Raw genomic sequence first — 27,773 nt, forward strand, 5'->3', positions numbered from 1 at the left:
TAGCTGAGGTTCCAGCGCCTGCATAAGGAAGTGGAAGACCTCTGGAAGGAAAAGTGTGGACTCCAGTCTCCAGTGTGAAGTTGAAGCGGCAAAACTCAAGAGGAACGAGCTGGCAAGCCTTCTAGAGGAACGAAATCGTCGCCTGGAGTCGCTGGAGAGGAAGGCCGGTGTCCAGGGCAAAGAAAACGACCAGCTGGAAGATGAGGTTCGACTGCTTAGAGGAGAGAAGGAGAAATTGGTGTGCGACCTGAAGAACCTCCACGAGAAATACAGAAGCCTGGAGACTCGAGGACAACTGGAAACTGAAGAAGTTGCTCTAGATCTTCAAGGAATGCCGTGATCAAGTGTGCGCTGCCGCTGCTCATGGATATGATGTGAAATATTTGAGGAGAATGTTGGTTGTATGGAAAGTTTGATGTTTATTTTGTAACAAGTTTGCTTTGTTAACCTTGAAGGAAATTGAACTTGAACGGAAATAAATATGTTAAAATGTTTTCTTAGAGTTTTATTGATTCCTGGAAGGGAAAGGAAAATGAAAATAGTAAGATTATAGAAACCGTGGGGAAAATGAAAGGATTTGTGAAGGTGCCAGGAGAAGAAACAGAGGATTCATAGAGGCCCCAAGAGATTTAAGAGGATTGAGTAGGATTCGTGGAGGTGCAAGGAGAAGAAGCAGAGGATTCAGAGGTGCCCCAGGAGAACTGAGAGGAATGAGTAGGATTTGTGGAGATGCCAGAGAAGAAGCAGAGGATTCAGAGAAGCCCCAGGAGTATTGAAAGGATTCAGTGGCATATTCTGGTTGTAATGCTCAGCATAGGTGTTGCTCTCAGCGGAGACTAGCAGGCAAGGCCTGCCAGGTGTCCTAGGACAGGTGGGCGAGGTCCGCCAGGTGTCCCTGGATGGGTGGGTTAGGCTCATTGCGGGTCCAGGGCTGGGCGGGTGAGGCCTGCTGCTGGTCTCGGGATGGGCAGGCGAAGTCTGCCATGTGTCCCGGGACGGGCGGGGGAGGTCAACCACGGGTCCCAGGACGGGCGGGTAAGGTCCACCAGGTGTCCCTGGATGGGCAGGTTACGCCCGCCGCGGATCCAGGGATGGATGGGCGAGGCCTACCGCTGGTCCCGGGCCGGGAGGGCGAGGTCTGCCACGTGTCCCGGGACGGGCGAGGTCTGCCACATGTCCCGGGACGGGCAGGTGTGGTCTGTCGTGGGTCCCGGGATGGGCGGGGGAGGTCAGGAGCGGGTCGCGGGATGGGCAGGCTATGTCAGCAACGTGTCCTGGGATGGGCAGGCATGGTTCGCCATCTGTCCTGGGACGGGCGGGCATGGCCTGCCGCAGGTCCAGGGATGGGCTGGAGAGGCCTACCATGTGTCCCGGGATGAGCAGGTGTGGTCCACCACGTCCTGGGGTGGGCGGGCGAGGTCCGCACATGTTTTGGGATGGGTGGGTGAGGCCTGCCGTGGATCCCGGAACAGGCAGGCAAGGTACGCCACTTGTACCGGGACAGGTGGGCTAGGTTCATGTGTCCTGGGATGGGCAGGCAAGGTCTGCCACGGGTCCCGGGACAGGCAGGCGGATCCACTACGTGTCCTGGGACGGACAAGCGAAATCCGCCAAGTGTCCCGGGATGGGTGGGCAGGGTCTGCCATGGGTCCTGGGACGGGCGGGCGGTGCCAGGATGGGTGGGCGAGGTCCGCCACATATTCTAGGATGGGTGGGCGGTGCCCGCTGTGGGTCCTGGGACGGGCGGGCAGGGTCCACCATGTGTTCCAGGAAGGGCGGGGGAGGTCGGCCACATGTCCCAGGATGGGCGGGCATGGCCTGCCGGGGGTCAAAGGATTGGCAGGCTAGGTACACCACGTGTCATGGGATGGGCGGGCATGGCCAACCACGGGGAAGGACAGGTGGACGAGGTCTGCCATGTGTCCAGGGACGGGCAGGCAGGCGAGGTCTGCCACGTGTCCTGGGATGGGCGTGCGAGGCCCACCTTGGGTCCCTGGATGGACGGGCGAGGTCCCCCATGTGTCCCGGGATGGGCGGAAGGGGCCCACTACAGGTCCCGGGACAGGCGAGCAAGGTCCGCCACATGTCCCAGGATGGGTGAGCGGGGTCTGCCACGGGTCCTGGGATGGGCAGGTGGGGCTTGCCACAGGTCCTGGGATGGGCAGGCGAGGTCTGTCAGGTGTCCCAGGACGGGCGAGCAGGGTTCACCACGGGTCCCGGGACAGGCAGGCGGGACTTGCCATGGGTCCCAAGACTGGTGAGTAGGGTCTGCCACGTGTCATGGGACGGGCAGGCAGGGTTCGCCATGTGTCCCAGGACGAGGCAGGTGGGGGACAGGGGGGCGGGGTCCGACACGTGTCCCGGGACGCGCTGGCGAGGGCTGCCACGGGTCCCAGGATGGGTGGGCAGGGTTTGCCACGTGTTATGGGATGGGCGAGGGAGGTCCACCACGTGTCCCGGGACGGGCGAGCAAGGCCCCCTACAGTTCCTAGGACGGACAGGTGGGGCCCGCCAAGGGTCCTGGGACAGCTGGGCAAGGTCCACCACTATCATGTCTAGAGTTTCAAATGGTAGAATGTTTGGTCCACTATTATTTTTACTGTAGTGTATACAAGTGATATGGTTGTGTGCCTAGAAAACAAGATTGTTCAGTATGCCGATGATGCCACACTTGTGGGTATAGTACAGTCTCCAGTTATGAGAAATGAAGCTGCCATCAGCCTCACTCGAGACATTGACTGGATCAGTGAATGGTGAAGTCAGTGGGGTATGAGGCTGAACTCCAGTAAAACGAAAACACTATCGATTAGTAAATCTCATACAGATTATCCAACCCATCCACCCCTTCAAGTGGATGGAACTTTTCTGAATGAGTCTGAAGCTTTAACTATTCTAAGTGTGACTTTCGACTCACATCTTACTTTTGAAAAACATTTTATGAAAGATTCAGCAAATGCCACACGAAAGTTAGTAAAGCCACATATATACATAACTGTTCTTCAGTGTGGATGTCTGCTTCTGAGAGATTTATATCTTTTAGACAGAATTGTTAGGAGTGGTAGGTTTTTTATTTCCTAATATTAGCAGATATGACTTGGATAATCAACAGATGGTATCTTGTCAGTTTTTCATAAGTTGTACTTTAAAAGAGATCTTTTTCATTCACAATTGATCCCTGATCCCATTTTCCAGCCGAGAGCAACCAGATTCGCAGACCAGCAGCACACTAATAAGCAGTAAATGTGTCTCGTTGTTGAACTTCCCAATTCCAGAGGTCCTTTACTCCACTATTTATTAATTTGTTAATTTATCTTTTTCCTACTATACTTCTCAGTTCCAGAGGTCCTTTACTCCACTATTTATTAATTTACCTTTATTTCTACTAACTTCTCAGTTCCTGAGTCCTTTACTCCACTATTTATTAATTTACCTTTATTTCTACTAACTTCTCAGTTCCAGAGGTCCTTTACTCCACTATTTATTAATTTGCTTATTTCTCTTTTTTTTCTACTAACTGATCTTTCAAATGAATACCATATTCTTTGAAAGCTTGAATTTCAGTTCAATGGCCCTTGTGGGCTTGTTCCTTATGAATAGGGTTCATCTTCTGAATAATAATAATAATAATAATAATAATAATAATAATAATAATAATAATAATAATAATCAGTATTTCTTTTCATATAGACGATGAATATAGTAAGCATGCATGAAATGAATGTATATATATAAATACACACATATACATATATTTTATGTATATATACATACATATACAGTACATACATACATACACAAACACACACACACAAGTTAGCCGAGTCGGTAACTCAACTAAAGTCCTGGTTTCTCCTCTGTGCGCCGGTTCGAATCCACGAAAGGACGAAATCATCATCAACTAACAAATTCCCATCGGTTAACATATATGAAAATATATAAATTCCGAGGTACAGCAATTTGATTATTAAAGGACATTTGTAGCTTAATGCATGTATATATATGAATCACGGTGATGGGATAAAAATTCACACACACACACACACACACACACACACACACACACACACACACACATATATATATATATATATATATATATATATATATCATATAATGTCTTACTAATTTTACCCAAAACATGTTTTCGCACAGAGTCGAAATCACCTCACTACCAATACGCTGCATAATAATAAAAATAACGTGATTTTAGCAGTAATAAAACCATTCAAAATTATTTAAGCACATACATGACAGGTGATGCCCAATGACGTGCTAACAAAAATACAAGATTTTACCATTTAAATACCCATCTGAAATGGGTGGAATGCACATTGGCCAAAAAGGGGTTACCCAGGGTATCGGGGCTCCATGTTCTATAAATCAAGGCCTTCGGGGTTCTCTGAGAAGCACCACAGAGTTCTCGGCAGCACCGTAGACCAAAGATTCCACCCAGAATCCACGAAGGGTAACTTTTGTCATTTAAATTGATTAGATTTCGTTTTGGGAAAAGACACACGGATCAGCTCCTGCTTCCTCAAGCTCCTTGAAGAAACTGAATCCATCCTTGGCTCCGTAGACTTGTAGTTGGCTTCATGATGGATAGTACGGAGCTTGAGAAATTAGGTAAGTTGTTGTACGTCTTTTTACGAAACTAAATCAAATAGATTTTTCTAACGGAGGCTATTTTCCGGGGAATCCAGGGGGAATCTTCGATCCATGGCGCTGCCTTGGACCCTCCGGTGCTTCCCAGAGAATCCCAAAGCCATGTTTTGTAATGTAAGCCTCTTTGCGGGCCTAATTATAGAGGCCAGGGACCCTGGTTTTTATGTTTATGTATGTGTATATATATAATGTATATATATGTGTGTGTATACACACAAACACACATAATATATATATATGTAAGTACGTACGTATATATATACACATATATACGTCAACGAAGAAAGTTATATGTACACAATCAAATTGATATACAAAGAAATATTGGCGTCTAAAATCATCTAGGAAACATCATCAGTCACAAATCATTGCTATCAAAACAATTTAAATAAAATAAATATAATATATACTACATATAATGTGTGTGATTGTGTAAAACAGAAATACAGACAGAGAGAAAGAGAGCAAACCCTTTTCTCTACCACAGCGCCAGAGGTTCAGGCTCATAAATTCTAGTATCAGACACTTTCGGTAATTGGTAAAACAGTCTGAGGAAGAGAAGAATATATATACATATCAAGGGAATGGAACTCGATTGTTGTTGTTAATGTCAGGAACAAAGCTCCCAAAGCTAATCAAACAGAAGATGTTCTCTGAAATGACGCATTCTGCACACAAACATTAATATATATATATATATATATATATATATATATATATATATATATATATATATATACATATATATATATATATATATATATATATATATATATATATATATATATATATATATATATATATATATATATATATATATATATTACATATATATATATAAAACCACAAACTTATATATGAATGTTTTTGTATGAAGAGACATAGAAACAACTCATGCAAATAATAACAAACATATCTATACAAATCATGAGTAACTATATGTCATCCGTACATCGCAGACATGACTGATGTAGTATATCATTCTAAAGGGTAGGTGTTTAAGAACACTCTTCAATATCATTACGACTCATTTATCCACATTACTGTTAGTTACTCCTTATGAAATACAAGAAGCCACTAAAATTGATGACTGCAACGGCAGAGACCGAGATCACGCGTCAAGATAAGAGAATATTTACGGCAGACATCCAGGACTATCATAAATCACAAACTGAATCGGAAGTGTTTGAGATACTGTGATATTATGCGCAATGCTTAATTGTGTGTGCACAAATACATACACGAAACCATGCACATAAATATAAGACTCGGTGCAAATGGGAGCTAGGTTTAGTTTACTTATGTGATTGCACAGATGTACGTGCGTACACACACACGTGCACACATACATGCATATATATATGTGTGCGAGTAAAACACATATATAAGCATGTAAACAACTCTTTACTCTTTAGAACTTTGAACTTTAGATAAGAGTATCCGCACTGCAATAAAAAAGAAGATAAAATACATTTCCTTTACATTTCTGATAACCCTACAAGATAAGAATTTAAGGATTTCCTTTACACGTTACCACGTTCTAGTACCTGACATGTCTGTAAAGTCCCACAACACAAATCAGCTACTTTGTATAATATGGTTTGTGTATATTTATTTAACTAACCATATGACTTTAAAACAATTATATAAATATAAAATTATATATATATGTATATATTAATATATATTTATATATATATATACATAATATATAAAATGCTATATATATATTATATATATATATATATATATTTATGTATATATATACATATATATATATATATATACTATATACATACATATATATATATATATATTATATATATATATATATATAGAATACTATATACATATAATTGATAAAAGATTCAGTTCTTGGAATACTCTAACACCCGACAGTACGTATCGAAGACTTTCGGTCGACGTATTCCCAAAGTGAAGGTAATTGGAAATTAAGATATATATTTTCATATATGTTAACCGAAGTGAATTTTTTTAGTTGATAATAAAAAAAATTATCAACTGAAAAAAAAGTTCCCCTTCGGCTTCGGTTAACATATATGAAAATATATTGATTCCGAGGTAGAGCGAATTGGATTATTAAAGAACCTTTGTAGCTTAATGCACGTATATATGGATCAAAGTGATGTGATAAAAATTCACACATATACATACAAGTGATATATATATATATATATATATATATATATATATATATATATATATACATACATATATATGAATTTTTATCACACACATTTGTGTATATGTGTGTGAATTTTTACCACATCACCTTAATTCATATACGTGGCATTAAGCTACAAATGTCCTTTAATATCCAATTCGCTCTACCTCGGAATCAATATATTTTCATATATGTTAACCGAAGGGCAATTATTCTTATTTGATAATAATTTTTCTTATTATTAACAATTATATATATATATATTATATATATATATATAGTGTGTGTGTGTGTACGTATTTGGTAATATATTGAGTGGTAGACGTTTATGTTATACTTTCGTACCTTCGACCAAGAACCGTTTTAAAGGACAAGACGCTTAAATTCAACAAAACAAATTCATTTGGGTGTCACGGCGTGCATTGTGTCTTTATTCTATAATAATGACGCAGCAGCTGCTTGAGTTGTGTTTGTATTAAATGGATTTTAGCGCTTTATCGTTTAAAATTGATTTTTACATCACTCTAAAGCCTGAGCGAAGGAAGGGTGGTGTAAGTCGGGAGAAATTCAGCCACAAACAAGTTTAAAACAAGTGTATATATATATATATATTTATATATATATATAAATATATATATATATATATATATATATATATATATATATATACTTATACAGTATGTATGTGCATATAACTAAGCATATGTATATATATATATATATATAGATATATATATATATATATATATATATATATATATATATATATATATATATATATATATATATATATATATATATATTTATACACGTATGTATGTGCATATAACTAAGCATATGTATATATATATATATATTATATATATATATATATATATATATATATACTTATATTTGGATCTTCTCCAACCAATATCTTTAAGTAAGTGTACTTTTGGTAAACATCCGATTTACCTATTCTCCAATTGCGCAGAAAACTGTAATACTGGGAAATACTCGAGATTTGTTGAACTCTGTCTGTTATAAGAAAATGCTGTTATTTTAAGTCATGTCTTCGATATTATTTCCCTGTCTGGTTTTCAGCAGAATCTGATGACCCGTATTTGATGTTGTTGGGTGAAAACTTATGAGTTTTGTCTCTCTAGGAGTCTAGAGTATTGATGAATTCTATTAAGAAAGCTTTGTAAATTTATTGGTGTTTTGCTGATTTAGCAGCATAATCGGCATATGTCAAGGCTAATTTCTGTCTTCACTCCAGCTAAACCTCCTCTTCACTCAAGTCCCGTTTTTCTTAATAAAATCTACGGAAAAGCTAAAAGAAACGCTGAAAAAACATCCTCTTGCACCACCCCGCTATTCACTCCAAGTTAATTTAACAAGATTCCTTCACCATAAACTTCGTATACTCGTATATAGACTTCCTTCATGGATAATTACTAACAGCTTTATATATCTAACATGAATCCCATAGTGACGAAAGATCTTCAATGCTATTGGCCTTCTTCTCCTCAACGGAAGCCATAAGATGGGGTAATATAAACTACAAACACTGCTGCACAAAATGTTTTATCAGCGACATTTGATTTATGCAACTCTTACCTTATCTAAAACCAATGACTTCATCCCTAATAAGATCTTTATCTATTTCTTCCTTCAGCCCGTTGAAAACAAGCTTACTGGATATCTTCATTACAACCGACATATTATTATTATTATTATTATTATTATTATTATTATTATTATTGACAAGATGAAACCCATTTATATGGAACAAGTCCAGATGGGGCACTGACTTGGAATTCAAGCTTCCAATGAAAAAGGTGTTCATCAGGAAGAAGTAAGACGATGTAAATGGAAATATAGAGAGAGATTTCACTTATCATAAAATAAAAAAGAAATTTATAAATAAATAAACAGATAAAAATGTACTCAAATCCGATGAAAATAGTATTAAGGTCGTAATGCATTGCATCTTCGATTGAACTTCAGAAGTTCCCATTGAACGACATCTTCATGAAGGCTGCTGCATAGTATGGGGATACCCAGGCTCTGACTACGCCTGTCCTGTCCACGGACTAAGATCCGGGTAGCCTGGCCCCTTGTGTGCCTTCTCCAGTAGTTCAACAATGCCACTCAACCTATTCTGCCAGTGCCAATCTTGGGTTGAAGCCCAGGATACCAGAGAGAGCAAAGGCTGGCTTACAGTGTTCTACTGCGCAATGTTATTTCAATTTAGTAATACCAAGTTCTAATCCTCTTTTAAGTGGTCTTGCTTGCAACTTGGTGGCACATTTCCATTTGCTATTGCACATTGTAGAGTCAATCCTGAGAGTGCCACGGAGCCGATCAGTACTCTTGTGTCACATCTTCTGATTTGCCTTATAGAAATAATAATTCATTTGTGGACAATTTACGTTTACATTCAGTCCTTGAAGTAAGTTGGTTTTTTCTAAAAAAGCTATCTTCACATTTTCTGTTCATAGCCCTTTGATCGCACATGGTGTAGTTTTTTTCTTTAGTAGATCCAAAATTTTGATTACTCAGTTGCTTTTTCCAACATCACGGCACACAGACTATGACACATACACACACGCACACACAAACATACATATATGTGATTACATGCACACACACATATATATACGCATATGTGTATATGTATATATATAATCACTAGTATTATGCTTAAATCTGGAATATAAAACTAATCCACCTTATTGAAGCCTAACACGAGATATGAATATACATAAAGAGTGAAGTTGCATGGCTATTTTGTGATTTCATATATAATATATATATATATATATATATATATATATATATATATATATATATAATATAAATATCTGACTCACCAAGTGACCCACACAATTAGGGGTTTGGTCCGATGTGATTAAGAAAATTATTTCTGTGCAACATGTGCTTATGGGTTCATTAATTCCACACACACACACACACACACACACACACACATATATATATACGCATATGTGTATATGTATATTACTATAAACATATCATGAGGTTCCTCGGAAATAAGAATGTTATCGATCTTAGACGTGTTGCTGTCAATTCATGGAAAGCCCTTTACTATAAATCTGGAGAAGAGTATCAATGTAGTGTTTTAAACTGACATGTAAGTTCTGTGCATTACCTTGTTCGTTGGACGAATCGATTATAATTATCTATATAGGTGCATATATACATATGTACGTATATATACATATAAATCCATACACGCACACACACACACATACTCGTATATATATTATATATATATATATATATATATATATATAGAGAGAGAGAGAGAGAGAGAGAAGAAGAGAGAGAGAGAGAATAAAATTTCCAAAGGGAAGAAACATTATAAAGACATTTCGACTTTATATATATATACATATGTATTTATATATGTAAATATATATGTGTATATATAATGTATATATTATTACATAACAAATACATACATATATACATATAAAAGTGTGGGGAAGCGAAGCAATCCCCGAGCGACGGTTAGTCAAGTGTTCCGAGCAAGAACCCTCGAACTCCTTCCTGATGAAAAAGAAAGGAAACGTGTGTGTTGGGCAGGAAAGCGGAAAACACTCACCGATGGAGAAATGTCTCACAAATGAGAGAGAGAGAGAGAGAGAGAGAGAGAGAGAGAGAGAGAGAGAGAGAGAGAGTCTACAAACACCCAAACAGTAACATCAAACCCCACTGCGGAAGTACACAAGCAATTTCTCTCTTGACTGCAAGCAAAGCAGGAACAATCTCATGCATATGTACAGTTGGGCGGCTAAAAGTGGAGGCTAATGTTCCTGCTCCGTCAACAGTAATTATGCAAGAATATGAATTCAGTGGAATTCGTCCCATATTCATGTGGTGGGTGAGAAGAAACTCGTTATCACTAGTAGACACCGCGGGGCTTTACCGTAAGGCTGTGAATGTTAACATTCCCCGCTATATATACGAGGGAGACCGGAGAGTTAACATGGTTAAGTTCGGTCTATGCTAGACACTCTCACGAGTGAATAAATGAGCCCTATTGATAAATGTACAGCTCTTAGTATTATAGTGCACCAATACCGTAAAAATATTACGGTAATATTCTTTCCTAGGCAATGGCTGATGGCTGAAATGAATAACAATAAAGCTTGTAACATGATATAAAAATGATCGTAGTTTGCGTACTGCAAAAAAGTGTTTATTTCAATTACTATATTTTTTGTTTATTTTTTTAATGAATAAAAATATTCGTTTTGATTTTTTTTTTTATACTTTTCAAAGAAAAGTAAATTTTTTAACTTGAACTCATCATTTTGACCTCTACTTCTCTTGTGTTATTGAAAACAATTAAGCTTTGAAATGACACCAAAAATCAATACCCTCAGATTGAATTCTACCTTAACCTTGTGAAATCAAAGAAAAAACTACTAGAGTTTTCAATAAAATTCGCAGTAATGACGTTAACCGCTATAAACTATGTAGGTATCAGTGGAACGCCAATTTAACAGTTTTTTTCTTCCTTGGGCAAGATGAGATCATATTTCCCTTGTACAGTCATGCTCAAATCTGAGGCGACATGATTCTTTTCACATCGTCCAAAATTTCAGACTCAACGTAACGTTACCAAGTAGTGTTAATTATTTTGTTATTTCCGATGTCATACATGACAAGTTGGCGAATTTACAGCTAGTACTATTTTCCCTAAGTTATATAAATAAGATCCCTTTTATGCATTTTTATAATTCATAATCTGTGTGATTTTAGCTGATTTTCTTTTGACATATTGTTTACCCCAAAGACACGGTGTGATAAGGTTAGTGGTGCCGTCAATGGCAGCGCGCTTACCATACTCCTTGGGCTGGTCAACGTAACTACCTCTACAACATTGTAACAGTAAACCTAATACGCTCAACGGTTATAACATTTTCAAAATAAAAATATGAACGACAACAAGTTTTCTTGGAATGTTGAAGTTTTACCCTGTGTTCAAGCTGCCTGTATGTTGCGAAAGGATTTATAGGTCTAAAAAATAAGCTGAGCCTTCTGAGATATAATCTCTGTTACTGAAGAATTCATTTGTAGAGATTACCTGTTCTTTGAGGAATAAAAGGTGAAGATTATTTTCATTTTATGGAGAATATGGCGGTTAATCGAACTATCTACTAGTATTAATATAAAGGCCTGTGGAACACTTGCTTTTTAACTGGCTTAAAATACTATTTTCTTAAAAGTCCTCCAGCTCGCTTTTGGTGTATAATTTACTCATTAATATGGGGTAACTTAAAGAGCAAGAATGTGTAGACTTCATATGCTTTCTGGCCAGAAATTGTTGATATAATAGAGATAAGAATGCTGAGTGTAATGTATTGATAGTAAGTAAAGAAGCCTAACAACCTAGGTCTAGGAACAAAATCTTGGCCTTAACTAGAGAATAAATGCATTGGCGAATAATTGATATTAAGCCATAATTTTTGAAGTGGTTAAGAAATATAAAATAAACAATTTAATTTTTATAAAAATTCAAATATTCCTCTGCTAAATATTGACAAAATATTTCAAGATAATTTCATTGCCGCTACTAATTTTATTTGATCTATATTCTAGGTGGTTCATTAATAATTGCGTCACACAGGCTCCGCCCACCCGCTGTTATCGGTGGATGCGGTCTAGCTACAGTAAGTCTTTCGTATTTACTTATAGACGTTTTTTTTCAACGTTAAGGCGTAAAATCAATCAAACAGGACTAATCAATAATTCATGGTTGCAAGCAATATTAATGTTATGACAATTTTCTTCTTATCTTTTTACTATTTCAACATTTGAACCGAGGTTCGATGATGATTTTTTTTATTTTTGTTTGTTTGTTAAACGCATCGGCGGTGAGTGAACGAAAGTTTTGTAAATGTTTCAAGTTCTTCAGAAATTTGCCAAAACGTGACATTTCTTTACAATTGTAAAATTTATGACAGCTTTCACTCTCATGAAACATGTTATGGCCTTTTTGTATGAAATAACCTTGTTTTCGAACTAAAACAATAGATAAATAAATATGGAGCACGTTAGGTTGCCAGTTCGTGAATTTTGAGTGAAATCCTATGCAATCATTTCGTATAACTTAAAGAGCTTAGCTGTACTCTAATTTTCGACTTCAGCAATCTTCAACAACATTCAGCCCGTTGGTTTTGTTGCTTGGCTATTTTGAGTATTTTACGATAAACTTCGCTTGTTCAAGTTTTAAATCATATCAAAATCATCATCGTACTATGAAAATTAACTTTAGCCAAACCAATAACAGAAAAATGTCATTAAATACAAACCGATTCAATGTAAGGAGTGACGCACATTAAAATATTAGTATATACGGATGTAAATTTTGTTTAAAAAATATACTTTTCATACTGGTATCACACTTGGTTACAGCCATATGGTGAATAGTCACATGACTTCATTTACAAAGATCCAAAAATAAAATAAACCGAACAGGCTTTCGAAGTCCACAAATGAAATCATCAATTTACTGAAAAAAACTTGGCCACCCAAAGAATTTATTCATTCATCTAACCCCGTATGTTCTAAAAGTTAATTAAAAACACACAGACAAGGTCAAACATCACTGACCTCTCAAATTTTGTTGGCAGAGAGGAAGCAATAAAGGATAACGTGAATTATCGCAAAAGTTTAGAACTGAGACGGTAAAGGAACAAAAATAATAACGACAGTTGCTATTATTGCCATTGTCATAATTACTAATATACTTTTGGCGAGGACAAATAAGCTAATTTCACGGCATTTCATAATATATATATATATATATATATATATATATCTATATATATATATATATATATTACACACACACACACAATTTGCGTGTGTGTTTACATGTGTGTATAGATAGTTTCCAAAAAGAGACCCGGATGTAATCAAGGAAGTCGACCATGTTGTAGGTCAGCTGCGTGTATTTAGGTGCCACAATAGGTCTAACAGAGACGGAAAATCGTAGTACTCAGTCCCCGTTGTTGCGGACAATCTGGGAGATGAAACTCAAAAGATTAGTGAAAGGAGAGCACTAAGGATTTCCAGGATAAACAGGGCTCAGTTTTAGCCGTCAAGGGATTACGAAAATCTTCTCACATAACTTCATTAGTGATGAGTGTTATCAATTGTTAGTGTAATTAAGGAATCCTGGGGCATAAATATTTCACAAAGTAATTCATTAACAGCCATTGCGTTCATTGTCAAATGATAGATGATAGAGAGCCGCTAGGAAGTTATTTTGGTCAAATCTTTAAAAATTGAAGTAGTGGATAGTAAATATCAAGTGCAAAAAAGGGCTAGTGTTGTCGAAAATTCCCCCCCCCCACCCGACTGGGTTAGTTCTATATCCCTGGATGGGGCGGGGCGGGACTGTAAATTTAACAAAATACATGAACTAAAAGGCGGACCCTCGGTAACGGACTACCTACAAACGAAATCAACTTGAAAACAGTCGACAATGAGGTCCAAAATTCACACAAGGACAAGAAATGAAAGTTTAAAAAAACCGTCGAAAACTCCCATGACATCAGTCCCTAAATGTGTCATCGTTTCGCTCACACACACACACAAAGATTTGTGCAACTTATTTTGCCTATTCGACTTCTGCAATATCGACATTCACATGAACTACAATATTTCATATGTCCTAAATCGCATTCACCATTTAAATCTATGGGGGGATATTATCAAATCGCATCGCAAAGTGTAAGAAAGGCACTATCCCTTTGTTATTTACGAGTTTGTTTATTTTTTTACATATCTTTCACGCACCGCAGGCTCCAGAGATTAAATGTGATCAATTTTCTGTTTGTGAATTGTCCTTGCTTGCCATTTCTCGTGAGATGGTTCATCATTCCTTAGAATAACGACGAAATTTTATATTTCCTTTGTCTACAATGCTTGACCTAAAAGACGGCTTATCAGATGCTCGTCTAATGTGACGTCATAGAAAATGGGCAGAGAACATTCGTGCAGTCGTATTATACTCTTATGGGAATCTGAACTAATCTAGTAAGACATGAATGCCCACATACTAAAAAAAATAAAAAAACAATACATGAATCCGTTCTGTGTATATTCTATCATGGACGTCAAAACTTGGTAGAAAATAGAAACCGAGTATATGACCAAGAGAGCGAAACAACGGAGTGCGAAAGCTGTCAACTTGACTTGAAGGCATCCTCACCGGAGCAACATACGACAGATAAAAAAAGATAACAGCAAACAAAGTAAAATTATATTAATCTACTAAGTCCAGGTCTACACCCTTGCCACTACTATGCGCAAATTGTTCGAAAGAGATTAAGGTAATATCCTTGTCCTCTTCTTGGTTGAACCAGAAAATGGATTAATCCATGACAGCTGTTTCTAATCTGAAGATCAACGTTGCCCAAATATAATGACTCTTATGTGCATAAGAATGTTTGTACTTCTTTAATCTTAGATGTTTTTGAAATCCTCCTTTTGTTTGACGTAGTCTGCTTGAGAATGTCATGAAGGTCCCACATCTTGCAATCTGGACTATCTGATTCCTTGTGGCCATACACGCACTTTATCCAAGCATGTATGTGTATATACAAAATATCTTCCAGTTCTGGAAGAGAGAGAGAGAGAGAGAGAGAGAGAGGGGGGGGGGGGGGGGGGCTGGGGTTTCCTGTGTATAACAACGCATGCAGACAAAACCGGAGCACAAGCCACCGGCAAAGCAATGATTGATTGCTCTTCGTGTTAACGCAAATTCTCGCTCGTCGCTCCAGTCAACTGTGATGTGTAGCAATATGTATTCCAATGCGTTTAATCGACAAAATGGAATGTTTATTCAACGTAAAAAAAACAAGGAAGGATCAACGCAAGATGCACTATGATTTATCTAATATTTTGTTTATTTTTAAATGCAAAGGATAACCATTGTAAAAATTTATTTTTAATTTTCAATTTGCTTACAGAAAGATTGCCAGATGTTTTGGCACTGAGACAATGGTGGAAGAAGAGTGTGCAGAATAGGAAGGAAAAGGTAACTAACTATATATCTGGGACGAATGAATGGGGAAGGTGTATCAAAAATTATATCAGGGTGACCCTCCTCATAAATGAGAGAGCAAAAGTGTTAATTCGTGGATTGTATGAGTGCTATATCACAAGCAGAAACAGTAAAATTGTAATAAGGAAAAGAAATGAGAGTGCTGTTTGGCTCTGGGAAGCTTGAAAGGGTACTTGTGCTGGGTGGTCTACATGCACAAGTGTTTTAGACAAAGACGTGGCATTATAGGAAGGCAATGAGTAAATAAAAATGTACTGAGCTATCTGGAAATGTGTTTGGAATGGAGACTGGTTGTTGGAAATATATGGGTTCAAAAAAAAATGCTTATAAACAAACTTGGGAAAGAGGAAAAAGTGGGAAAAGTTTGTTAGATTAAATGTCAGCACAAAACAGATGGAAGAGTAAGTTAACGAATATAATAAATGAATTTCTATGCAGCAAATTTATCAGTTGTTAACATAGTGTATCATATTTCATTTGATACGTTTGCCTTTTTAAAATTTTTCTTTCCTTAACAGAGGGGTGGATGGAGATGAGTGCAATCATTATTTGGTTAAGTAAAAGTAAAGTTAGATAGCTGCAAAAGTAATTATGACATTACTTTAATAAGCAAGAAGTAAAATGTAAAAACACAACGTGGACGAAAAATGGGCTAGGGTTAGACGTAAAAGATGAAAGAAAATATGAAGAATGTCAAATGATCCAGGACGGAGTTACGGAGTTTACAGGGAGCATGTGTGGTTTTAGGAGAGTAGGGAGAGGGGGGAGGAAATACGAAATTAATGAAACCACAGGTGTTCGGGTGCAACTGCAAGACAGAAAGGAAGATCGTGAACATGAATACGCGATGATGGCTAAGGAGGTCAAGAGAAAGATGAGAGATAAAGAAATGTATAATAGAAAAGAGAAGGGAGAAGGTGAAAAAGAATGACCGAAAATAAGAAGCTTTATACAAGGAGGTAAATGAATAGAGAGGGATTAATGAGCTAATGGTTCTCAGAAAAAAAAGATGGAATTGGATATATCCGGTTTGCAGATGGTGCAGCCCTAGGTCTAGTGGTGAATATTTTGAGGATTAGTTGAAATTGGAAGACAGACCAGAAACGTAGCCTAATCATTCAAAATGATACAAGAGAGTAAGGGGTTAGCCTCAGGTTGAGAATGTTTGTGGAAGTGAATACTGAGAATGTTATAGGGGCAACTAGCAGCTGTACCCATCCTTTGGACATGTTATCGAATTAACATTCAGTTCTAAATACCTGGACCTCCATCTTTCCCCAGCCAATGCTACTGCATCGCATCACTGACTGGCTCAGTCAGGCACCTCTGGCCGACGGCAGGCGCATTCATGTTGCGACAGTTTGCTCGAGAATGATTCATCGCGAGGCCTGCCTTAAACGGTCCTTGATAAAACTCAGCCTATAGCTAAACTCTGATGTTCATGTTCAATGCGTTTGTAGTTATGGTACCACATCTGAATTCAGCAGGTCCATCTTTGACCCTTTGGGCCCTAATTCCCAAAGGGGGCTGCACCCTGTGCTCTCAAGGTCAGGGTAGGTAGGCTACCATCCCCTTCTCCCCTGGTCAGTATGTTGAAAGGGCGTAGGCCTCCTGGTTCCTAATATTGTGGGAATCTCTCGGGCCCTCATTCCTAGGGAGGGTTGTCCCCCCTTACTACTGAGGGTCCCTTATAGCCCTCCATATTGTGGGGAGCCTGTTATACCTATAGAAACACGTCTACATTAAAAATGAAGGGTAAGATAAAGTGGGGTTATGACTCCCAAATAAAGTTTTAAGAAATGAGGGGGTATGAAAAAAATGGGTAATGACCCCGGACTTTGGATGTTGATTAAACCTTCCTTGGCGGGAGGGGAGTCAATAGTAAAAATTTGGCAGCCCTAGCTTTCATGGTCTGGGCGTGCATAGCAAACAAACAAACATAGAGACGGACATACAAAGAGAGAAATTGCGTCTTACATACTTATATAGATTTAGCGGTCTGATGACTGAAAGACACCAGGAGTTGACTGGATCACAAGGCAGATAATGTAGTATAGTGGTGAGAATGAGATAAAGTAGTTTGGCATGGTGTGTAAAGCAATTCTGGTTAGCTTACGTGAAATGATGGACCAAAACGTTTTGAATAGTTCGTTCATATGGAAAGAATGGAGGATAATAGGCAGGTGTAAAATGTATCGTTCAAAAATGCCAAGAAAGGAAAAGTAGAGGAAAATCTAAAAAGGGTTGGACAGTGGACAGATGGCATGAGTTGCTGGCAACGAAGGTCTCAACATCCAGGATAGTTCAAGTGCCGCTGGTAAGACTCCGATGCAAGCGTAATGATTCAGTTAAAGTTGTGGAATGGAGGAGTTATGGTAGTTGCATTTGACAACGTTCTCAATGGTCGTTTGTAAGAGAGAGAGAGAGAGAGAGAGAGAGAGAGAGTAGTTAGCTGTTTTGGTTATTGGCTCGTTAGGTTGTTTGTGTTCGTGTGAATGGATATTATTGATGGTCAGTTGTTTTGTGTGTTTTTGAAGTTGTTGTTTGAATTATTGTGATGTTGTATGTTTGAAGATTGTTGTACCTGTGTTGTTGGATCTGCTGTGCTTGTGAGTTCTGTTGTGTTGTGGATGAGTTATTGGAGTTGCGGTTTGTCGAGTGCTGTTGTTGGTGAGTTGTTGTGGTTCCTTGATGTGGTAGGTGGTGTATTGACTTGTTGTGTTATTGTTTACTGATATTGTTAGTGATTGTTTGTGCAGTAGTCTTTTGTTATATAGTTATTGAATTGTTGTGCGGTTGTTGTCCTTGCTTGGTTGTTTGTGTATTGTGTTACGACGGCCGAATTCCAGCGGACAGTGCAGCTCCTCGCCCTGAGTGTCAAGTATAGGTAAGTACGTGTATTTTGATTTTTTTTTTTTTTTTTTTTTTTTAAAGCTTGTGATCCCGCCTCATTTCTACTCGGGCGTAACATCCACAAAACACGAGTCAGAGAATAGCTATTGTTTCTTCCTCGGCTTTCAGGAGCCCCACCATATTAGGTGGAAGGAAGATAGAGAAAGTGTTCGAATGGATAGGCTTCCCGAGGTGTAGAAGCGGAAGGCCCTGAGCAGCCTGGAAACATAAACGTGAACGCATGATGAAGACAAGTTGCACAGCTGGTTTCCTACATAATGGATTCCTTATTGAATGCGTAGTTAACGAATGATGATGACCAGGGAGGCGCCTGTATGTTTGTTTTCATCTGGTGCCAACCCTAAATAGGGAAGTCGGCTTAGTAATGTTATACGCATACATACATACATACATGCACGCATATATAAATAAATAAATAAATACACACACACACAACACACACATATATATATATATATATATATATATGTGTGTGTGTGTGTGTGTGTGTGTGTGTGTGTGTGTGTGTGTGTGTGTTGCTTACAGCTTACATATGAGTATACTGCAAAAGGAATTGTGAACATATTCCTTAGAAAAAAAAAAATATACATTTAGGTTTTTTATGATAACTGTACGTGGTATAAGTTTGAATGTCTCAAAAGTGTCATATAATCAATATGATGCACGAATCTATCGACTTTGGCAGACGCTTTACTGCCCGTGGGGAATCATGTGAGCTAACAACAAAAGCCTACCAACCAGTGAAATTTCCAGAGTAAATACAAATAATGTCTATATAAATAGATAAATTATTCAACACCTCCACCACCCACCTCATCAACTTGTAGATTTGGGGCGTCGCGATTATCAACCTTGACTTGACCCTCTGTTTGTATCGAGGTACAATGACACTGACATCACACTGCTTTCGGCTGTCTGGTCAAGGCTTTCAGTCAGTCTCCCCTCTCCCTCTCTCTCTCTCTCTCCACTCACAACACAAAACACACATACGTACACACACACACACACACACACACACACACACATATATATAATATACATATATATATATATATATATATATATATATATATATCTATTACATAAATAAATAAAGTACATACACAAATATAGAGGCACGTATGTACGTTCTTATCTATATGCATGTATGTATGTATGTTATGTATGTGTATGTATATATAATATATATATATATATATATTATATATATATATACTAGGATATATAAAACTTTGGTATATATATATATATATATATATATTATATATTATATATATATATACGTATATTTGTGTACTGTACCAATGAACATTTTATTTTATTTAAAACCAAATCTTCTTCCCTTAGCCAAAAACTTGTACTTAGCTCAATGTTTGTATTTACAAAGAATATCTTCTATGCAACATGAACAGACACTTAATAAATATTCTTTTCACTTGTGTCTATATAAACATTTTCTTACAAATCTCTATATTAAAAAACACTGACTAGTACAAGCCCACGACACTTTTCGTTCAACAAATAAAACATTCGTGATCTATATTAGCTCTTGCGCAGGTTAACACAGGATATCCCGGGAATGCGATTGGCTCACTTGAAGCATAAACAAAAAGCCATCGTAATTCTAAATGAGCGACCATCATTCCGACTTAATTACGCATTACACGTCCTGCATTACTTAGTTTCGGTGTCGCAATGGGAATAATGAGTCACTTACACGTATCTATGACGGAATGATGTCACGGAGGCTCGTCTGTGAATCATAATACGCAGCATTTAATATTGTCGGGGTTTAAGGTTTACTGAGAGAGAGAGAGAGAGAGAGAGAGAGAGAGGAGAGAGAGAGAGAGAGAGAGAGAGAGAGAGAGAAGAGAGAGAGAGAGAGAGAGAAATTTTCTTTTGGTTAGAAAGCCTGTTAAATTACAGTGAGATAATTATTGCTACAAAGAAAATACAGTAGTTCACTGATCCTGGATAAATTATAACGCTCCCATTACACATAGACATTATGTATATATATATATATATATATATATATATATATATATATATATATATATATACATACACACACACACACACACACACACACACACTATATATATATATATATATATATATATATATATATATATATATATAGGGTGTCCATAAAGTCTTTCCAGGATTTCAGACCTTTATTACACACAAACCATATTAGGCAGAGGTATAAGGTTTTTTCCAATTTCAGCAACAACGACTAAAGTTTTTTTTTTACATTACTATAAAATTCTAACATGTGCCCCTTTGTTGCCCAGAGGACATCTAAGCGAAATTGTATCTCACGCCAGGTATTCTCCAACATCTCCATAGTTACCGTTGCTAAAGCTGCTGTTATCCTTGCTTTTAAGGTCTCAACATAAGGTACTGGTGTACTGTACACTTTATCCTTGATATAACACCATAAGAAAAAATAAAAAAGGGTAAGGTTTGGTGAACGTGGTGGCCATTCTGTTGTGCAAAGCAACAACGGATGCATCACTCACTCTGGGTCTACCGCTTCTCTTACGGTCTTCAACACTTCCAGTCTCTGTGAACTTTATATACCAGTCTTTAATGATTTTAACTTCTGATGGATCTCAATACTCATTTCTGAACTTGCGTTGAATGCTATTCTTGACTCGGCTGGCGGATAGAGTGATCACAGTGGCATCTGTAAGCAAACAAAAGAAATTTTAGTAATTGCTCAACAGAATGTGAAAGTTGTACGGTCATATCCACAATAATTTTAAAGTTATCAATTTTATTAATCAAGGAATGACTTTATGGACACCCTATATATATATATATATAATATATATATATATAATATACATAAATATAGTATATATATTATATATATATCCTATATATATATATAAAATATATATATATATATATATTGTTACATTTATTGATCTCCTCGTCTACCCAGCATTTAGTTAAATATTTTGATTGCTAGAAAAGCAGCCATTTTCCCCAAAACAACTGACTTCAAAGGGGAAAATGCCAGCCAGAGATAGGAATTTCCTGTTAGAGAGGGGGAATATAGACTCTTGTCAGCCTTAGGGACATATCCCAAAGGGAGGTGTGTAGCTAGCTAGGTACTTATTAGGCCTACGTCTAAGCTCCTTTTTCCTGTGAACCCTTTGCTGGCCGTATGTTCTGTTTCCAGGATGCCCTGCTCTTGGGGGGATAAGCTGAACCCATCCCCCATGAAACACACCTGCATTTGATCTCAGTCCGCTCCAAACCGTGACCTTGGACGGATGTCTCAGCCTTCCCATTAGGCCTCCCACGGCGTTACTGGCACGGCCAGACCTGAGACAAAGCCGACGCCTCATTCTACAAAGGTCCACTTACTATGGCATCCAGGTACATCTTGTGAATCATTCATATTGCCAGTTCTTTCCTTCCTAGTCACAACTACTCTCCATTTTCAAAATTCAAACTCCTAATTCTCAAATGAACATTCCTTTGTTCCTTTCACTGCCTCGTGGCCGCCCATCTCCTTTCGTCATCGTCCCAGACAAATGAAGTCATTGAATATTTCATTTAACACTAAGAGTTCTTCCCCAGTGTGTTAGACAAAGTGAGTACTGTAACTTATGCAAGAAATCTTTAATTCATTTGTGTCTAATCTGGGATCTTTTTCAGATTTGCTGAGTCACGTGTCCAAGTCTTCGCGCCCGCAAGTGCTGCATTACCGCAAGATAATATGAATAATTTTGAAAACCAGCTTTTGCTTGAATCTCATTTTAGCCAACTATCCCCTTGTGAGAGATAATATTAGTCCCCGTGTGGACAAGCTGCATTTACTCTTTCTCCAGGCCAGTAAACGGCCTCTTGTAAATAAATATATGTAAAGTAATTAGCTAAGTTTTCTGGCGACCTTTTTCTCTAAAAATAATAATATCAAAACCCTCCTTTTTTAAGGTAAGTTAAAATCCAGTTACCTTGCCTTTCCTTATAATATTTTTCCTTTACGTTTTGGGCCACACGAGGCCGGCTCATATGTAAGAATATATATATATATATATATAATATATATATAATATATATATACATATATAACATATATATATAGTATATATATATATATATATATATATATAATATGTATGTATATATATATATATATATATATATTATATATCTATGTATATATATATATAGATATATATATATACTATATATATATATATATATATATATATATATATATATATATATATATATATATATACAGAGAGAGAGAGAGAGAGAGAGAGAGAGGCCGAGAGAGAGAGAGAGAGATTATTCTTAATCAGTAAGTCCATTAAAGTGAATTGTGATAGTCCTGCTAGAAAAAGAAAACACTAGAATTCACCGAGCATGAAACAAATAAAATGTTCCCATTACACACATACATACAAATATACATACATATATACATACATGCATACGTGGCGAGTACTCAAAATTCCGTGGATGCCAGAAGAGAGGAAGGCACAGGCAGACAGCGCTAGTTAATATTGGCAAATAAAAACGCCAATTTCGAGTCGGTATCTTTGAACACTTTGAACAATCAATCATAACAAACAGCACCTTTACATACGAGCATTTATTGCCATTCGCGACTCACATTCCTGCAGATGCAACCATTTGCATTCCTTGTTCAAAGGAAGCCAGCCGATCGAATCACGAAAAACTCGTAACTAGCACTGCCTTTCTACATCATTTGTCTAATATATAGTATACACATCATGCAACAGTTTACTGTCTTCAATCTATCATTTTATTTCTCTTCTAATATTCACTCTCATACAATAAACATCATCCGATCAGTTACGAATTATTTCATACATTTGACTGTACGATAATAAATGTTTTGCTAACGTTCCTTATCATATTTTGAATATTCTCACAAGGACGCATATAGTAGTACTATCATGGAATTGAGACGATACATGACAACGAAGCCGTTTTGTTTGAAAGTTGGAAAAATGCTAGTTTATGCAAGCTTATGAAATGTAAATATAAAAACAATTAGTAATATTTAGAACTTGTGAACAACTGCACACAATGAAATATTAGTCAGTGTGTACTTATAAGGCACACACAACATTATGTACAGATATTTTTCTTCAACATTGAGCCATTTCCCGTAAAAGGATGTCGATTTGGAGGAAAAACAACTATCATTCCCACATTCAATCTTTAGACGGATGAATCGCGGATGACTCCCTCAGGCAAGATATATATATATATATATATATATATATATTATACTATATATATATATATATATATATATATTAATCACTTAACACACGATTTGTTTGTCAAAACAAAGAATAAACTTACAACATAAAGAATTTTCTTGTACTTCTTTTTTCCCTTCAGCTGTTTCTAGTCAGCCTGCTCCATCTTCCTCTGTCCTGTACATCTTGTTCTCTTAGACCCTTTTCCTTCGTGCCATTCAATAATTTATCTTTCCACCTGAACTTTGGCCTTCCCCTCCCTCTTCTGCTCTCCACCTCCATGTTCATAGCCCTCTTACATACGTGTTCATCTTCTCTCCTCATGACATGACCAAAGCATTTCAGTCTTCTTTCCTGAGCTTTTTTTTTTGAAACCTCGCATACTTTGACTGTCGCCCTGATCAATTCATTCCGGATCTTATCTCTTTATGTGACACCACACATTTGCTTGTACTACCACATAATAATGATATGAAAAATATCCCCCTCTTCTTAAGAATTTTGGAGTTAATGCCGCATCTAAGAACAATAAAACCTTGGTTCGTGTTATAAAGAACTCTCCTGACAATACTAAAGGGTGTGCATATAAAGTTCCATGTAATTCTTGTGACAACTTTTATGTTGGTCAAACTGGTACGACACGGAAAAAGAGAATGGAGCAGAATGAAAAATGTGTAAGATATGCACAGGTGAAAAGGGAGTTTTTATAAATGTCAGTGAGAACAATCATACTATCAATTGGGAATAGCCAAAAAAGATAGTGTATTCTGATAATGCAACGGAAAGGATTATAATTGAATCTAGCTTTATAAATGAAAGTTATGGCTATAATATGAATATCAGCCAAGGCAAGTAAAAACTAGATCATATAAATCGAAAAGAAAGGGTCAAATGTTGAAATTTAAAGGAAGCCAGTCAGAAGATGAGCATGGAAAAAGGATGATTATATTTACTTACAAACACAGTACAAGATCGCCAGCATGAATAATTTTTTCACTCCTCTCCCTTGACAACTGTGTGGATTCGTGGTCTCCAACGGTCTGTTTGTTTGTCTTTACTGTCCCTTGAGTATATATTGTGATTTCTACCACTAGCACTAAAGAGTTTTATCGCCACTCCCACTTTGACACCTGTCAGGTGTGGATTCGTAGCCTCTCACAGTTGTATTTGTTTTTTCGTACTTTCTCTGTAGTATTTATATCAAGAATTTTGCCACTATGCAACAGTCCTTCATTAATGGCTTGGAAATAAAGCCGAAACCGGTCCAGCCTACACCCAATCGCTATTTTTTTCACCTGTGGTAATGTGTATTATAGATAATATATATATATGTGTGTGTGTATGTGTGTGTGTGTCGGGTGTTTATTCTCACTCAACATTTCCAGTGGAGTTATATTACTGCTCAATTTAGTCTTAATCGTCTTAGGATTTAAGACCTCAAATGACGTCGACAGAAAAAATAAATTAAAACAGTGAGACCAGAAAAAAAAAACTAAATAATACCCTCTTTTCACAATCAACTGCATAAGTCTATGGATTGCTTTCGCTGTCAAAAACAGACAACTACGTACAGTACTAATGTTTCTGGGTTAAATTCCTATCCGCATGACGTAATTATAAAGCAGAATACCAAAGGAAACTGTGCCAAAATTAGGAACAAATGCCCATCAAGATTATCTTATTTAACCTCAGCAATTATAGAATGTACCTGAGTTTTCTTGTTACTATTCATTATCATCAATTCAAAGCCTCACGCATACGGAATCTTTAGTAATCTGGAAGAATCGATAAAACAAAGCAACCTTCAACACCTCCTGGTTGAGCCTCACGAACACACAACAAAATTCCACGAAAAAAGAAAAGAACGGGAACACAAACAGGAAGAAACAAAAATGAAAAAGAAAAATGATTATAATCCTGAAAAAAAGCCAATTGCTGAATAAAAAGTAAACTGAAACGATACCTCCCGCGAATGACTTCCAATTGATTTACCTTTTCTCTCTTCTCTTTCCATCGGAATTGGAAATCAGCCATTGTTGCGAAGTTTGAAAGAGCGGCGCTTTAATGCAATACACTCTCAGCGGCACCTGCTCTACCTCGCCTCTAAGACGGCCTTTTCAAAGCAGGGGAAATGGCAGAGGCGGCAAAAGAAAGAAAGAAAGAAAGAAAAAAAAAGCTTACACACACACACACACACACACACACACTCAGAGGACGGAGTATAAACGGAAGAATTTGAGAAGATTGATGGTTGGAAATACCAAGAGGAAGAAAAAGGGAAGAGTGAAAAAGAAGAACAGGAGAAGGGTGAAGAGGAATAACGCGAGAAGGAGATGAGAGGTAGAGCGGGCTAGCAAGGAGAAAGAATAAATTGAAATGATCAACAGGAATGACAGCGTCACGGGAGTTTGCTTTGCTTTCCCAATCAGATAAAGAAGGGGAGTGTGGTGGCAATTTTACTTTTAGATGAAAATAAAAGAAAAAGTGATTCTGTTTGTAATACAAGACTAAAGACATACATATATTATATAATGAATGGTCTATGGACTGATAGTGTTAAACCTCCAATAGTAATTTCACAGATATAAACACGCACACACACACACACACATATATATATATATATATATATATATATATATATATATATATATATATATATATAATGTGTTAGATGGATACTTCTACCTTACTAATTTGCAGAAAACCTGTATGGGAAGAGACTGCTGTAGTAGATTCACATCAACCGTGCATTTGATGTCTTAGGCAGTCCTTACAACGCTCCTGATTGGCTGTTGATAAGCCAATACAGGGTTTGGAAAATCTCAGTCTCTCTCGAGAGTACACATGGATAGGATCTATGTTCCACCCCTCCTGAGAGATACGTCTTTCAAAAGTATCCCTCAGGAGAGGTGAAACATACATCTGGCCTATGTGAACTCTCTCGAGAGACTGAGATTTTCCAGCCCTGTCATTGGCTTTATCAACAGCCATCAGGAGCGTCGTAAGGGACTGGCCTAGACATCAAATGCACATTGATGTGAATCTACTATAGCTCAACTCCTCAAGCCAACGAACCATAACGATTTTCCAGGAAACTGTCCAGTCGTTTTCATTTTTCATCTTCACGGGATTCGTTCCCGGAGGGTCTCTGACTTGTTAGGGAGGGTAAGGTCGATAACCACTGAACCACGTACAAATTCATTATATATATATATATATATATATATATATATATATAATATATATATATATATATATATAAAATTTTCTTCTGAATTTATAAACGCAGCGTTGTTTCTCAGCAACATTATTGTGATGATATTTGCCAAACTATCTTTTCACAAGCAATTCGTTTTGCAGAAAAATCTCTTGAATTAAAAGGAGTGTCAAGTAAAAGTTACCAAAAACGTATAAGTCCTCTAAAAGTTTCTTAGCTATAAAGACGAAACCCGGTCAGTATTTACATTCATGTTCCTTTCCCTTTTGTAGTACCCGTGCCCATATCTAAATCATGTGACTAAATAAAAGTTGCATTTCTTAATAACAACATTAGGTGACATATATAGGATGAGTACTTACCATTGAATGTTATTATTCTTTTCATTCTTCTTACTTGCATCTACGATCTGGAAAATAAAAACAAAATATGTTGTATGCTGTC

At 37.2% G+C, this 27,773-nt stretch overlaps 1 long non-coding RNA gene across 1 annotated transcript in view; it reads left to right on the forward strand.

The window, feature by feature from the left end:
• Window positions 1-27,773, forward strand: part of LOC135215602 (uncharacterized) — a 178,517-nt gene that overhangs the window by 142,838 nt on the left and 7,906 nt on the right. The gene's annotated exons all lie outside the window — the stretch shown is intronic.

Source organism: Macrobrachium nipponense, chromosome 19 (assembly GCF_015104395.2).
Source record: "Macrobrachium nipponense isolate FS-2020 chromosome 19, ASM1510439v2, whole genome shotgun sequence".
NCBI classification, from domain to species: domain Eukaryota; kingdom Metazoa; phylum Arthropoda; class Malacostraca; order Decapoda; family Palaemonidae; genus Macrobrachium; species Macrobrachium nipponense.